Raw genomic sequence first — 16747 nt, 5'->3', positions numbered from 1 at the left:
AATATACTTTGATTTCTTCCCTTCTAGTTTGTATTTTTTTTGATCTCCTTCTGGTGATCAGTCAATAAAAAATATTTCAGAAAACATTCCCAATTCAGAGAAAAAAATGGACATTCAAATGCATGAGGTATTTAGAACTCTAAATGGACATAGCCAGAGAATATTCTCTCACAATATATCATAGTTCACATGTCAACAATACAAAGGAAACAAACAACATTAAAAGCTTACAAGGAAAACAGCAAATCATATTCAAAGGCAGAAATATCAGCATAGTATTATATCTCTTGTCAACAATGCTGGAAGCCAAGAGAACATGGAACAATACATTTCAAATTTTGAAAGTAAATAACTGTCTTGAAAATTACTATACCCAACAAAGCTATCTCTTAAAATTAATGGAGAAATAAAAACATTTTTAAAAAAAATCCACAAGCTATAGCAACTCATGACAATCAATCCAGCACTTAAGAAAATATGCAAAGGAATAATGTACACAGTGGTAAAAGAAAGACGGTCTCATCCACAGTAAAGAATATATCTGACTAAGGAACTAGATGAACATAGAATAGTTAAGAAGGAATCCCTCATATCCAACACAGTATATACTAAAGCACCAATATTAAGAGAAGGAGAAAATCACTTTCCCAAACTTAACCAACCAGAAAAGCAACTCACAAAATCATAGTGAATAGAACCCCCCCCCCATAATAACCATAAATGGAAATTGTCTCATCCCGCCAGCCTAACTGACTGGATTACAAATTACGATCCAACTGTTATTTCTAAGAAGTGCACTTCACTGACAAAGATATCCAAAACCAGGTTTGAAGATAGTAATCAAACTACTAAGCAAATGGAAGCTATAAACAAATGGGCATAGCTATTCTCACATCTGATGAGGTAGACTTTAGACAAAACTAGTCAGAAGAGATAAGGGCATTCGGTATTAAAAAGGCAACAACTAATCAATCATGTATGGGTTGTAAGTATACAGCAAATGTTGTCTTTCTCAAGCTCTCAGCTTCATAAAGCAGACACTAAAAGTAATGAAAGAGCTCATAGATCTTGAAATGATAGTACTATGAAACTTTCATGCCTAATTCTCATCTTTAGATGAATCTTCCAGTTAAAATCCATCAATGAAAGCCTAACATTAAATCATACCACAGATCAATTGGTTTTGAATGGTTTTTACAGACTATTTCATCAACAGATAGGGAATATATTTTTCTTAATAGCCCATGGAAACATTATGTTATAGGAGAGAAAGCATGACATATAACCAATAAAAAATTAATTCCATGTATTTTATCAGACCACAGGGAAATAAAACTAGTAATCAACAGGAAGAGTAACCCACAGAAGATACGCAAATACTTGGAAATGAAACTGTACAATTTTGTATGTACAGTATGTCATTGAAAAAATGGAGAGTGGATTTAAAAAATAAATAAGAAAATGAGAATAAAATTTACTAGTCCTCTGAGATACAGATAAAACAGTTCTAAGAAGAAAGTTTATACTAAGAGTGCTTACATTAAAAATATTAGGGATGTTTCCAACAAACAATCTAATGAAGCACCTCAAGGTCCTAGGAAAAGAAGAGGAAGTCAAACCCAAATGTAGTAGATAGCAAGAAGTAATTAAGTTAGGATATAAATTAATGAAATGAATAGTAAAAAAACAATAATATATGAAATCAATTAAACCAAGGGGTAGTTCTTTTAAAAAATAAAAGATCCAAAAGCCCTTGGTTAAGCTAACAAAAGTAGTAAAATAAGGATGAAGTAAAATTAAATGTGAAGAGGAAGTTACAGCTGATTCCAGGAAAATTTAGAGGATCCTTGGGAAACACATTGGGAGCTTATATTCCATAATGGTGGAAAACCTATGAGAAATGCATGTGTGGGTGTGGGTACAAAGGTCATGGTATTTCTTCACAGCAATAGAACGCAGACTAAGACATACTGTTAGCTATATAAGTATATTAAAAATGCAAAAATGAACAGCCTTTGTATATACCAATACTAAATTTGCCAAGAAAGGAATTATTAAAGATATTCTATCTATAATGATTAGAAAATAATACTCCTTGGAAGAAAGCTACGAAGGAGGTGGGAGACCTTTACAATGAAATCTTAAAGTCATTTAAAAAAAGAAATAAGACTCTATTGTATGTAAGACCTTCCATTCTCATATTTTGGCAGAATATTACAAAAATGTCTATTACTGAAAACAGCTTACAGATTCAACTCAAACCCATCAAAATTCCAATGAGATTCTGTGCCAACTAGAAAAATAATCAAAAATTTGTATGGAAACGCAAAAGGCCACAAATAACCATATCAGTCTAAATTTTTCTCAACAATGCTAGAATTACTCTAATACATGACCACAAAATATAATATAGAAGTACAGGTGTCAAAGACAGTGTTATACTGACACAAAACTATATTCATACATATATACATATATATGTATGTGTATACACTAATGGACTAGAATGGAAGACACAAGAAAAATACAGCTATAGCCATCTAATTTTTTGACAAGGGTATGAAAATGTATATTGGAAAAAATATAACACACTTGACAAATGGTGCTAGGTAAAGTTGAATAACCACATTCAGAAAAATATAATTACATTTACCCTACACAAAATAAATTTAAATGAATCTTAACATAAAATCTGAAACATTGATATCAATAGACCAGAGAAAATCATAACCAACATAACCGCTTCAAGATACGACATAGGTAAGAATGATCTTCCAAAACAACATAGCCTATTGCTTTTGCTGTTGACCTTGGTTGCCTCTCAGAGATTGAAGGTAAGTTCCTATTGCTGAAGACACTGCACACTCCCAACACAGAACTCAAACTGGATCTAATCAGAAAGGTTCCTGAATCTACCTGGAAAGCCTCTTTCCTGCATTCTAGCTTCTTTATTATTAGAAAGTACTGTGCAAGTTGTCAAGGGAGGGAAGCAATCAATAGTTCTATCCAGCTATGATGCCCACTAGCACAACAATCCCCGGAAGCACTGAGTCACCTCCAGAAACATGGAAGGATAGATGGATCCTCAAAATAGGCCAAAGGTCAGAGACACAGACCTAGTGCAGAGATGATTTTGGAGCCCTACATGCACCAATAAGGCCCAGGCAGAGTTAGGGTACTCTTGGATCACATTTCTTCCTGGTTTATTCCTGCTTTTGGCTTTACTCTGTTAAGTATGCCCCGCCTCCCCTACACACCCCCTGTGTTGGGGACCAGCCTCAACAAAAAAAACCTCTTGCCAGGGTAGGGGCATCAGGATTTAGAAATTTAAGTAAAGAATAAAAAGACATGTGAAAAATAATAAAACAGAAAACATAGAATAGGACTGGGAGGGTGTTTCAGTGAGTATTGAACTTGTCTGGTTTAATTTTCCATATGCTTTTATACCCCAACACAAAAGGGGGAAGAAGTCAACAAAAGACTTATTTAACATGATACAAAGGACAACTCAAACAGTTAATTGCTTTAGCACTTTGAGGCATCAAGTCATTAGCATTTTGTTGTTTAGGCAATGAAGCCACTCTAGACCAAGTATCCTGAAGGCAGCCACAACCCAGGTGACCTCATAGTACAAAAGAAGGAGCAGACGTACATTTGTATATCCTGACCATTTGTCAGGATGGAAATAGGCTCACATTTTTGGGCCTCCACCCCCCCCTTTCTTCTTTATTCTTACCTTTGCTGTCCTACTTGCTATTTCCTTTATTTTTTGTTTTCTGTTTTTTTTTTTTTTTTTAGACAGATTTTACCTGTAGCTTTGGAGCCTGTCCTAGAACTTGGTCTGTAGACCAGGTTGGCCTCTTGCTCACAGAGATCCATCTGTCTTTGCCTCCTGAGTGCTGGGGTTAAAATCATGTGCTACCATTGCCTGGCTCAGCCATTTTCCCTTTTTATTGCACTTTGAAGTTTAAAAAGTTTTCTGACAAAGAGACAAAGAGATTGGGTTTAAATATTAAGCTTCCTTGAGGGATGTTAAAAATAGGATGCTGTGATAGACCAAGAGGAAACCAGAAAATAGTGTGGAGAACTTTTATTTATTTATTTTTAACATATACTTCTGAGAAGTTGTCTTTTGAAGTACATGACACTCAGGATGTGACCCATGAGGAACCTATGCCAGGAATTAACTCAACCAAAACACCCTTCCCAGCAGCTGGACTGCTGCTATACTACTTAGCTTGATCTATGTATTGCTGATCAACCACTTTATTCTATATTAAGGATCCAGTCTTTGTTGTAGTTTATTAACAGAAATTGTACTTTAGACTGGTAGCAACTACTAGCCCATTTGTGTCAGGATTCCCTTCCTTCGAAATCAGAAAAATAAAGGCATCAAAAAGCCTTTTTATGAAACATTGCTTTGATAAGAGCACAATAGTTTTCCTTATCTATAAGGTATATGCTCAAAATATCCCAGTGGGTGCCTGAAAAAATGAATAATGTTGAGTCCTGTATATTGTGTTTTTTCTTTTTTATAGTTTAAGGAAGAAATTTGTGTTACTTTTAGAAACTTTAAAAGGGTTAATTAAATTTGTTCATTCTGATTACTCTTATCCCTACTTTTTTTTATCTCCTTCCTACTTATATGTCTATAGCGATCATAATGTTCAATATATAAATTAGATATAGTAAGAAGTAGCAGCTAATGAAGTGTGGGAATAAATACAATATATGGTAATGAAATCAAACATGAATTTGTTTTTATTGATTATTTTTTTGTTCTTTGATAATTTCATACACATGAATAATACATCCTGATTACTCTCTCCCTACCCTCTCTTATCTTGCTCCCACCCCTACCAGCCCCTTACCGTTTCCTTCCCAGTTCATAATTTTCTATTTTGTTTTACGACTCATTTAGTTTAACCAGGGTTATTTGTGTGAACACTGCAATGGAACTATTCACGGGAGCCTGGTGGAGTCATTTGGCAGTACCTGACTGAAGGTGATGAGTCCCTTTCTCCATGTATCTGCTAGTAGCAAATAGTTTAGCAGTGAGGGGTGGGGCCCCCTGAACCCTTCCTCCACCAGTGTCTGACTGTTGATGGGCTGCATCTTGTTCAGGTCCAGTGCAGGCATTTGCAACTGCTGTGAATTCATGATTCTAATGACTAGAGCTTGTCCAGAAGATGACATTTTATAGCCCTCCTGTCTGTCTTCTGGCCCTTACACAAGTCCTGTCTTCTCTTCCACAGAGGAGATGTTATAAGTATCTTGTCAGGACTGAACAAGCATTTGTCACTAATTCTAGGTACCTTATACAACCACAACTCCCTGTATTTACCACTGTTTACTGGAAAGAGTAACATTAGGCTATGGGTATAAATGTAAATATTTAGAAGATACTATAGTAATTTAGTTAAACAACAGTATTCAATTCCTTTGTAAGACTCAGGATCTTACCCAGCATGTATTCCTGACTAGTTTTACCGTACCAGGAATGGGTTCCTTCCTGGGTAGTGGGTGGGAGAGAATTTGGTTACTCCTATAACAGTAAGTAGTGCTATGATTTCATACTGAACACATCATGCATACATCTTGTAGTTCATAGGGTTCACAGCTGGGAAATAAAACACAAATGACTCTTTTCTTTTTGAGATTTTATTTATTTTTATCTTATGTGTTTGAGAGTCTGTCTGACTGTGCACCATGTGCATACACTGCTCACTGTGGCCAGAAGAGGGCACTGCTTCTTATGGGACTAGAATTACAGATGGTTGTGAGCTTCCATGTGGGAGTAGGGAGAACCTGGGTCTTCTGGAATAAGAGCCAGTGCCTGTAGCCACTGAGCCATATCTCTAGTCCTCAAAGCCCAAATTATTTGTGTAATTTTTCCACTTACTACTGCTGAAGTTTAGCTGATCATGGGAAACTGAAAGTATAAAAAGGAAGAGCCTTAGGTTAGTATGACTCCTACACTTCTATTTTTCTATTTCAGTGTCTTGTAGGCCTTCAAAGGTGTTTGCTAGAGAAGAATAAGTATCTGGGAATGAAATTGTGAAGTCACAGGAATTCTCCAATTTTCAGTTACTTAATTGAATTGCTGTAACCCTCAAGTTTTTTTAATATGTGAACAGAAATAATATACACCTTCCAGGAATTTTGTGAGGGAATAGGTAGATGATATATATGAAGGATTTACCTCATATTTAAAGACTAGTAAGTATTCTACAAGTCTAAATTAGTATTAACATTATTATATTAACATTTAATAATAAAATTGGCTTTCAATATTTTAACTACTATTACTAAGACCTGGAGCAAAGTTACTTACAAGCCCAGGTTTCTAAAATGACTGTAGGATTTCAGAATAAAATTACAGTATCAAACTTCTGGTATAAATCAAGTAATTATTGTTACATTGCATCCCTTGACTTGATCCTATTTGGGTGTTGGAGATACCCCCTTTTGCCTGGGATTAGATTGAAGAATAAATGATTTTATTTTTTTGTGGCTATAAAACATGCAGATTATATTCTCAACTTTGAGGAGAATTTTATAGATTGATGATTTGGGAAATAGCAGAGCTCCTTATGAACTCACAAATACTAACCCCAATTCACGCTCCCAAATGTTTTCCCTCTTTGTTACATTTTGCTATTTTCCAACTGTTCCCTTTCAGACTGTATATAGAAAAATCACTTTTTACTGGGCTCTATTGGTTATTCTTTTCTCTTGAGAGCTGGTAGTTGAGAGTTTTAACCCTAAAGTGTACATGTCTAATCTATAAATTATTTTTATTCTTATTTGTTTTATGTAACCTTCTGTTTTCTGGGTTTGTTCCTTGGTTCTTATCAGAAATCTATGATTCTTAGTTTTCTTCTTGTCAGAAGACATTAACATTAGCGGCCATAAAGAACACTGTCTTCAGGGTGATTCATTTAATGGAAGATTCTTCAGATTGATTTAATCAACATTGGACAGGAAAAGACAAAACTTTTCTAATGTTTCTACTTGTACCACATAAATTAAATTGGAAATAGTTAGACAACCATGTAAATGCACTCTCTTATCTCACAGGCTTTTAGCAAAATTTACAACACATAACATCTGTTCTCTTTGCCTGAGTAAATCAAATTTACCCTCTTATATCATGTTTATCAATAGAAAAGTAGAGAAAAAGTAACAAGCAGTTCAGCTACTTTAAGTTCTTTGCCTCAAGGCTAATCAGAGCAGTCTCTACTTTTGTAATAATACCTTCCAATTTGGCGGCTATAAACCTCTTATTATATGCTTTTAGTTACTTATAATATAACTATATTGAGTTTCATTTATCAAAAAGGTTAAGGAGCCAATTTTCTTAGGTAATTTCTTAGTCTAAAAAAGAATGTGCTCTACTTGTAAATTTTTTTATTATCAGCTTGCATAGTTTAGAGATGTTTCATAAATTTTATGCCACCTTGATCATAGTGGAACTTACAATGATGTTAAAATCTATCTCAATAAGTTATATTTTTGACAGAAGTAGTTCAATTAAAATAAAATGATGGCAAGCATTAGTTTCTACTGCACTGCACATGTTGTTCTGAATGATTTCTAGGCTTTAAAACTTAACTATCTCCTTGTAACTCTATACATTTTTATCCTCAGTTTTCACAGGAAAAGAAATGGAAGCTCAGATTACCCTCCTTAAGGCCTCACTGACACTATGTAGTAGATCTGGCCAGACTTCACACCTCACCACTTTTAAGTACTCAAGTCAACCTGGGGAAAATGTAAGCAGATTAAAGTGATTATACTACTGGAGTGAAATCGTGCCTATGTTTTGGGACATGTATGCTTAGAATCATAATGTCTTCTTGATGGATTGCTTCCTTAATCACTACAAAGTGACCCTATTTATCTTTTTTCACTGGTTTTGAACTGAAGTCCCTTTTGTAGATATTATAATAGTGACAATTTCTATGACATTTATAAGTCACAAATTTAGGTCCTGAAGGTTGCAGGAATCATAAGTATGCTACAGTATGCTGTTTTGTTTCAGAATTTTGTTTCTTTCCTATGTTTCCAATACATAGTTTGTAGCATTGAAATGTAATATTTTTTTTACCAAATTTTTACTATTTTGTTAAACATTAGAGAAATGATTTCTCAGAAATCTTTGTTTTTATAATGTATTTGGCTGATAAAATTCTATTTCCCAGTTGTCACAAAATTTCAACATAAATGGGAACAATTGTCATAATATTTGTGGAGACAAGAAATATGAGGAAGAATTATTATTTAAATCTAGTCTATGTTTTTATTGAATATTTTGTTTTTCAAAGGTTGAGACAATGCATCTGATCCATGAATCCAGCACATATATCAATGTGCTACTTGTGGTTCATCCCTCCGAAGGGTTACAGGTAAGTAGAAACTAAAGTTCATGATAAAGATCTTGCCTGGAGAATGGAGAGAAGACCTTTGAAAATTGAGCTTCCAGGGTCATGCCATTTCAAGAGTCTTATTGTAGAAAGAGGACTGCCTAAGTTCTAAGCTTTATTTTGCTCCCAGTCTCAGCTTTGTTTGCTTTGTGGTCATCATTCATTTATGAAGGAACAGGCTGCTGGTGCTGCTGCTGGGGTGGACCAACGGTCATTAACACAAGATGGTTAGAACAAACATGCCCCCCCCCGAAAAAAAGCAGTGGCCAGTTCAATGCGAATGAGAAGCATTGGAGAAGGGGTTGTAACAAGGCAAAGGTGCTTTCAAATTCTTGCCAGTCTTCTGGCATTGGAAGCCCTTCTGAATATTGCCATACATGCCAAGTCTGATCAACTATGAAACTAATCTCATAATATCATCCCACCAAAGGAGGATTATAATAATAAATAAAAGTTATGAAAGCTCCCCAAACAAATATAACCAAGCCAGAAGCTGAACCCCATGTTTCAGAAACACCTAGGATTTTTGGCTTGGTATTTAACCATTTTTGATTTTACATTCCAGGTGCAGTTTTTAAGAATTAGCTTGAGATTCCTTCTTTCTCTTTCCTCACTTCATGAATTTTGTTAGTAGAAGTATGAATATTGCTATTGAGCATGTGAATCACATCATAAGCAAATCAAATATGCTTTCATTGTTTAATGTATTCAAAGGAGCCTATCATCCACAAATACATGTATCTTAGCATGTATAGGTCCTTCAGCTGTGCTTACATTATCAAGTGTGTATAGCTAAAAAGATTTCTATGTGTAAAACTTGGGGATGACAACATCCACTACTGATTTATTCCTCTTCCCCAGGAAATTAAGTTGGGAGGGGAGATTATAGGTCCTACCGTAGTTATACAGAAAAACTGTGAAAAAAACCTACACACAAAAATTATGGGGTGTTGCCTTCTCATTTAAGTTATATGTTAGGTTTTCTTTCTTTCTTCTCTTCTCTTCTCTCTCTTTAATTTTCCTTTTATTTGTATGGGCATATTGGCTGCATGTGTGCGTATATATCATGTTCATGCAGCGCCCATAGAATCCAGAAGAGAGCATCAGATTGGGAATCTAACTCATGTCATTTGGAAGCACTCACTGCTTTTAACTGCTGAGCTATCTCTCCAGCCCTGTTTTGTGCTTTTTATAGCCTCTTTAAATTCTATTATTTGAACCAAAAATGTATTGGCTTCTTCAATGTATTAGCATGTTCCCTATTAATGATTATGTAGCTCTCTGGACTCCTTTCAGTCACCACAGTTTAAAACAAGTTGAAGAGTGGAGGGAGTGAGAGTATGAGCAAGGAATTCAAGAGCATGAGGGGGTCAACCACTGAGACAGTTTACTTGAGCTAATGGGAGCTCACCAACTCCAACTGGACTGGGAGTGAACGAGCATGGGAACAACCAAGCCCCTCTGAGGGGCGTTGACAGCTGGGGCAGACTGAGGGGCCACCGATAGTGATACCAGCTTCATGGGATCCTATTCCCTATGGATGTAAACCTTGCTCAACCTAGACGTAGTAGGGAGCGCCTTGGACTTTCCACAGGGCTGGGTGCATGACACTCCCTTAGGGTAGTAGGGGTGGGGGAGGGTCTGTGGAGGGAGAGGCAGGGGACTGAAAGGAGGGGAAGAAGTGGGAATTTGGATTGGTAATTTTTTAAGTAATAAAAAAAGAGAAAAAATAAAACAATGTTATAGTGAACAAAGTGCGCATACACACACACACACACACACACACACACACACACACACTGACTAAATTTGAGCATTTGGAACTAATCCATTGACATCCCAAAGGGAGAGGAGGAAATAAGATGACAAGTGTGATATGAAACTGAGTTTATATAATGTGACAACTGACTGCAGGCTATACATGAAGGAGCGGGAGAATTTTGCATTGCTGTGTGTTTCCAGTTCCTAAGAGAACACATATGCTTGACATGGATTTTCTGAGTGCAACCTTAAGTGCAGTTTAAAAATTCTAATATCAGTTATGAATTATAGTAAATGAGCCATTCTAAACACTTGCACTTGTTTTGGTTGTCATCACCTCCATCCTCTGGCAGTCCTGGAGGAGTTGTAGATTGATAGTTTACAAACAGCCAATGACATTTATTGAGCAACCCATTTTGCAACTCCATAGAATTTTTATATTACACATAATGGGCAGTGCAAAGGTTAATAAATAATTACAAATCCAATTGTTGCATTCCAGTGGTCGTAAGCAATATTCTATGAATCAGAACAAACATAGTATTTAGGTTTCTAGTTAGTTTCAAGGTTAATGATATTTAAGAAAATTGAAATTTACAGTAGGTAATGGTTTTAATTAGCAATTTGAAGATTTGCCACTTCCTCCATCTGTTTGTACTATGGAATATTTCTATATTGTCTCACTTTACCAACTTTGATTCATTTCTTCTCAGAATTCTCTGAAAATCTCCTTTCCTTCCTGATTATGCTATGATTTAAAGGCATGGTAAGATTATAATTAAGCTAGTGTTGACCCCCACACAATAAACACTCAGAATCTTAGTATATTCCTAATTTATGATAGAGTTTCACAACATTAGTGATTGATATAATCAAATCACGATACTAACCAAGATTTGTGTGTTTAGGAAAATCTGCAGTAAGATACTTGTTTCATGTTTATCATGACTCTTTACACTCAGTAATCAGAAACAACCTGATTAGCATAAACTTGACTGTTAGCACCTAAAATCAATTAATCTCCCTTTCTCTTGCATATATATATATATGCTTTTGGCAATAAAATATAAAAATTCTACTTGAGTAGTTTCTATTAACCTTACTTAGACCTTTTAAAATTATTTTATTTAGACGTGGAAAGCCAGATTTAGTCTCATGTAAAATTGCCCTACAGCAACCTAGCAACACTTCGGCTGCTATTTAAGGAGAAATTAAATGTTACAGATTTAATAGGTAAACCTTATGGCTCAGTATATTTCCTCTTATATAAAACTTGAAATGAACAGGTTTCATGCCAGCCTGGGCTACAAAATGAAAACCGGTGTTGACAAGCAAAACAAAATACAACTTCCAAATCAAACACAAACTTCAAATAAAACCACTAACACAACACAAAATAAAATCCAACTTGAAAGGAGAATCAATAAAAAAAAGGATAGCCTTACAGTTCTGGCCACACCGATTAGAAAATTAACTATTTGATATGCTCTGAAGCCAAAACAATTTTTCAAAAGGCATTACCAAAGGCAGTCTCTTTCCTTCTTTTTCCTCTGTGCTTTCAATATCCACGTCAAAGTCACTTTGCTACAGATCATAGAAATTTATAGAGTTATGAGCTTCTAAAAAAGCTTCTTCATGATCCCAACAATATGCAGCACTATTTTACTCGCTTTATGAGAACTTTCCTTAGCTCATATCTTTTCTTCATGATTATTCTGGCCATAGACCATTGGTCAGAGAAGCCATTTTAATGTGCTAAATGAGGGAAGGACAATTAAAAAAGATATTGCATAATGTGTAACGCAATTTATGTTTTAATGCTGTGCAGCCAACACTGGCTTCCTACTCACCATAGTTCTTTTTGTTGTTTTGTTCTTTTGAGAATTTTATATATGCATCCTGTTTTTCCCTCCTACTCTCCTAATCTGCGCAAAATCTCAGTTAGGTTTCTATTGCTCTTATAGAACACCATGACTAAAAGCAAGTTGAGGAGGAAAGGGTTGATTTCATCTTTATAGCTTACAGCTTGTAGTTCATCATCCCTGAAACTTGGGGCAGGATCTCAAAGGAACCTTGGAGGCAGTAACTGCTCGAGAGACAGACCATGGAGGAGTATTATCTAATGGCTTGCTCCCCATGACTTCCTCAGCTTGCTTTCTTATAGTATCCGGACTACCTGCCCAAAGGAGGCACTGCACATAGTGAGTTGGGCTCTTTCACATCAATTATCAAACAGGAAAATGCCCTACACACTTAACTACAGGCCGTTACTATTGAAGGCATTTTCTAAAAGTGCCCCTTTCCAAAGTGACTCCAGCTTATACCAAGTTGACTTAATAACATCTAGCACACCCTATATGTTCACGTTCCAACTTTTGTACTTGCTTGTTTGGTTTCTTTCTTCCTTTTTTCCTTTCTTTCTCTGTCATTGTCTCTCTTTTATCATTAATTCTCCCCCTATTTCTTTCTTCTTCTTCTTTTGACAGCACACTATGTTCAGTTAGTGATATCCATATGACTGGAGTATGGGAAACCTACCAGTAGCTATAACTCTCAAAAGAAGAATGAATCTCTCTGTTTTCAGCAACTATCAGCTTCCAATAGATCCTTATTTAGGAGCTGGGCCTAGAGAGAAGCTCCTCTACCTATGCTAGAACATTAGATGGTTTGATCTTGTTCAGGTCTTGTGCAGGTAAACTTAGCTGCTATCAACTCACAAATGTGTTACCCATGCCATGCCCAGAAGACAGCATTTCTAATGTTGCTTCCAATGCCCACACTCATACAATCCTGCTTCCTCTTCCAAGTTGTTACCTGAGTCTTAGAGATAGAGGTGATATAGATGTTCCATTTAGGGGTGAGCACTCACAGTCTCTTGTTTTCAAACTTGGGCCAATAATGCAACTAATCACGTTTGCTGGCCCTTCTCAGTACTGGAATTACAGGTACACAAAATCACACCAGACTTACAAATGTATTTTTGGAATGTATTTCAAGCATCTCAAAAAGTATTAGAATGTTTAGACAAACATTCTTGTATAATACCACCCTGCTATGTTACATCTTATCTTTTATGTTGCAACACTTGCTTTAGATCCCTTCTTAGAACTGAATTATTACATGCATGTTTGAAGCTACCTATATCCCACCTTTCTGCCATAATTTACCTGCCTCGTTCATCAGAAATACCATCCCAAGCACAGTTTATTTCCGTAGTAAGTATTATTTTGTGTGTTTCAGTGGTATGAAGTAAATTCTTATTTGACAATTTCCTTCATCAGCATGGATTTTAGATTTATTCACACTCATGTATCATTTACTTTAATGCGTTAGAGTTTTATGTGACTGCGCCATAATTCATTTATATATTGTCTTGTGGATGCTCATTTGTTGCCAACTGTTTACCAGTGCACACAGTACTTCAATGAATATCCCTTTATAACAAATCTGCCTCTTGTTTTTTTTTAACACAGATAAGAATATGTATAACTCCAAAAGTTACTGTATACCTTTAGAGAGGAAGAAATAACCTTGACAGAATGAAAACAAATTATCTATGGGTTGCCCCTTATTCATATAATTTCTTATACTGGTTCTGTATGATTTTTCTGTGGAGAAATTATATTTCCTTTTCTTTTAAAAAGTTGTAACTGCCAACAATTCCTCTGATTCTGTATTTGTAACTGTGTTCTAGAGGGTAAATTCTATGGTAGACTGTTGGCGGTCTTTGTGACAAATTGAACATGGTGACTCTTGTGTGTCTATCTTGAGTGATTGATAATACTAGCCAACATGTTAAAGATTATAAAGGCCAAAATTAAAATGTGTCTATGTGAATGGGGATATGAATTTAAATGAAGATTATATTGAGTTTGATGTACATATGAGCCACACAGTTGGAAATACGTAATTGGGAGATGGCTTTAACAGCCTGGTCGTCATGAACAGAAGTCGAGAATGTATGTAGAGATTTGAAAGTCAACCATTTTATAATGGTTGATCACTTTCAGTAATTTTTGCTTAAAAGCATTACCTTAAAGCCCACCTGCCTCTTTTCTGCATCCCACTCCTTCAATCATATGACATTTTTAGGGAGTTTTTCCCCAGCCAGTTTGACAGTTCAGTACTTGCAATAGCTTAATGTATTCTTTAAATCTGAAAACGTCTTTCTCTCACACATTGTTTATAAAAATGTCAAAATAATATCAGTGCTACATGATGGCTAGGGGATCCCATTGTTAGCATGATGCCAACTGGATAAGTGGTTTATAATCACTGACTTTGATTGCCTGTCTTTAATTCAGCTCTCTATGCTTGGAAAAACAATTAAGATTTTAAAACAAATTATCTGTGGGTTGCCCCTTATTCATATAATTTCTTATGCTGGTTCTGTATGATTTTTCCTTAGAGAAATTATATTTCCCTTTCTCTTAAAAAGTCATAACTGCCAGCAATTCCTCTGATTCTGTATTTGTAACTTAGTTCAAAGATCTTACAAGGAAGAAATAGAACTCACAGTTGTGAAGCCTATCTCTACTAAACCCATTATGGAAGAGATTGATTTTCTAAGAAAATGCTTTCAAAACGAGGAAATAGGGCTGATGTGTTGACTAAGTAGCTAAGAGCACCAGCTGCTCCTTCAGAGGACTCAGGTTCAATTCCCAGCATACTCATAGTGATTCAGACCTAAAATTGTGCCCAGGGGTTTTAATGCCCTCTTCTTACCTTTGTGGAGTGCCAGGCACACATGAGGTACACAGACATACAGGTAGAAACTCATACACATAAACTAAATTAATGATAATAAAAAGGCGTGAATACAATTAGTAAAAAAGAAAGGAAACATTGCTGTATTGTTTGAGATTGAGGAACATTTGCTTTGTAATTAAAGAACTTTAATGAACTTTTTCAGATATTTTCTATTATTTATTAAAAGAGATGTTAGAAATTATTCATAATTCTCTATTTACTGTGGTGACCCTTTTCCTAACCTGTCAGAAAATTCTTGTCAATTCATGGGATACTTTGGTTATGAGGAACCTTCATACTTTCTAGGCAGATTGTTTCCAGGATGGATCAATTGTGTTTATTTGTTTAGTTGAACTCAATTATGCCTACTTCTGCTTGTATTCCTCTAGAGCAGCAGGTATCATCCAGTTAGTCTTAAAGACTATCTGATAAGCACATGATAATATAGATTGATGTCGGCAACTGACTATAACAGGACTATATTTTTATATCACTTAAGAAAGTAACAACAGGAGAGAGAGAGAGAGAGAGAGAGAGAGAGAGAGAGAGAGAGAGAGAGAGAGAATGGGATTTGAGAGTCGCAGTACACCTTGGTAGCATTATATTGAAGCAATCATTTGTAAATGTTAACATTTTAATCATTATAAATAAAAATGGTGTGCCACCTATCTCCAGAATAAAACACAGAGTTCATTAAGGTTTTGAAAGTAGCTGTAATATTCTACCTGTTGCCGTCTCCTTGTGGTTATTCCATGTTTTTTTATTCCATTCATTTTTCAGACAATGATTTTTAGACCCTTACTGTTCTGGCCTCTCTTCTATACAAATGGTTATTTGTCAGTGTTCTTAAATTATAAAATACCTAGGAATGGATACTTTTTCCATATATTCTCTTTACAATGCACAATCCATTGCTTAATGGGAGCTGTGTCTGGTAAAATTCTAGAGGATAGAGAAGTAAGTTGGCAGTATTCTCTCTAAGATTTTAAATGGTAAGTGCAAAGAATTCTAGGTGTGTTCTTTGATCCAAAATATGTCTGCTGTTATCAAGGATCTGTTATAAGTTTTTTCAAACTGATTATTTACTGCTTGAATTACTGAACCCATAAAAGGATTCATAATTAGTGCTCTACTTATATTATATTTAATAAAAACCTTTGTTAGTGTTACTTACAACCTCCGTATTGGTTATATGAGTCAGTATTTAAATAGACTCAAATTTGAACAGGTAAACACATTGATGGATCTTATTTTGAATGTTTATCACATATTTTTTTGCTTCTCTGGGAATTCAAAGGCCCTTTAGATTCTCCTGCAGCTTTATTCTCTTTTCATCTGGAAGCAGTTTACTGTTTGGTTGAATACTATTAGTTTTCTCTTTATTTATCATACCTACTACGGTTTGATATGGTTTCTATCCCCCAAGGGTCAATTGTGATGACAATGTGGTCCCTAGGAGGGGTGATGAAACTTTTGGGTGGTGGTACTTAGTAGAAGATACTCAAATCACTGGGAATGAGACATTTCATGTCTTCCCCTTGGAGCTCCTTAAAGTATTATTATAAAAGAAGCAAGCGTGTATTGCCTGTCCCCTTTCTTTTCCCTTTTGTTCAAGATGTGACTGTGTGCTCCAAATATGTTCTTGTCATTGCCATCTAATATTTTCCATTAGATTATTATCAGAAATGAGCCACGGCAGATGCCCTACTTTTTTTTATTAATTTTTAAAATTTATTTATTTCTTTATTAATTAATTAAAGATTTCTGTCTCTTCCCCACCGCCCCCTCCCCTTTTCCTCCCCCCCCCCCCC

The sequence above is a fragment of the Alexandromys fortis genome, unplaced genomic scaffold (genome assembly GCF_014885135.2).
Source record: "Alexandromys fortis isolate MF-2015 unplaced genomic scaffold, M_Fortis_MF-2015_v1.1 scaffold_256, whole genome shotgun sequence".
Taxonomy (NCBI): domain Eukaryota; kingdom Metazoa; phylum Chordata; class Mammalia; order Rodentia; family Cricetidae; genus Alexandromys; species Alexandromys fortis.
Note: the sequence above shows the minus strand (reverse complement) of the source record.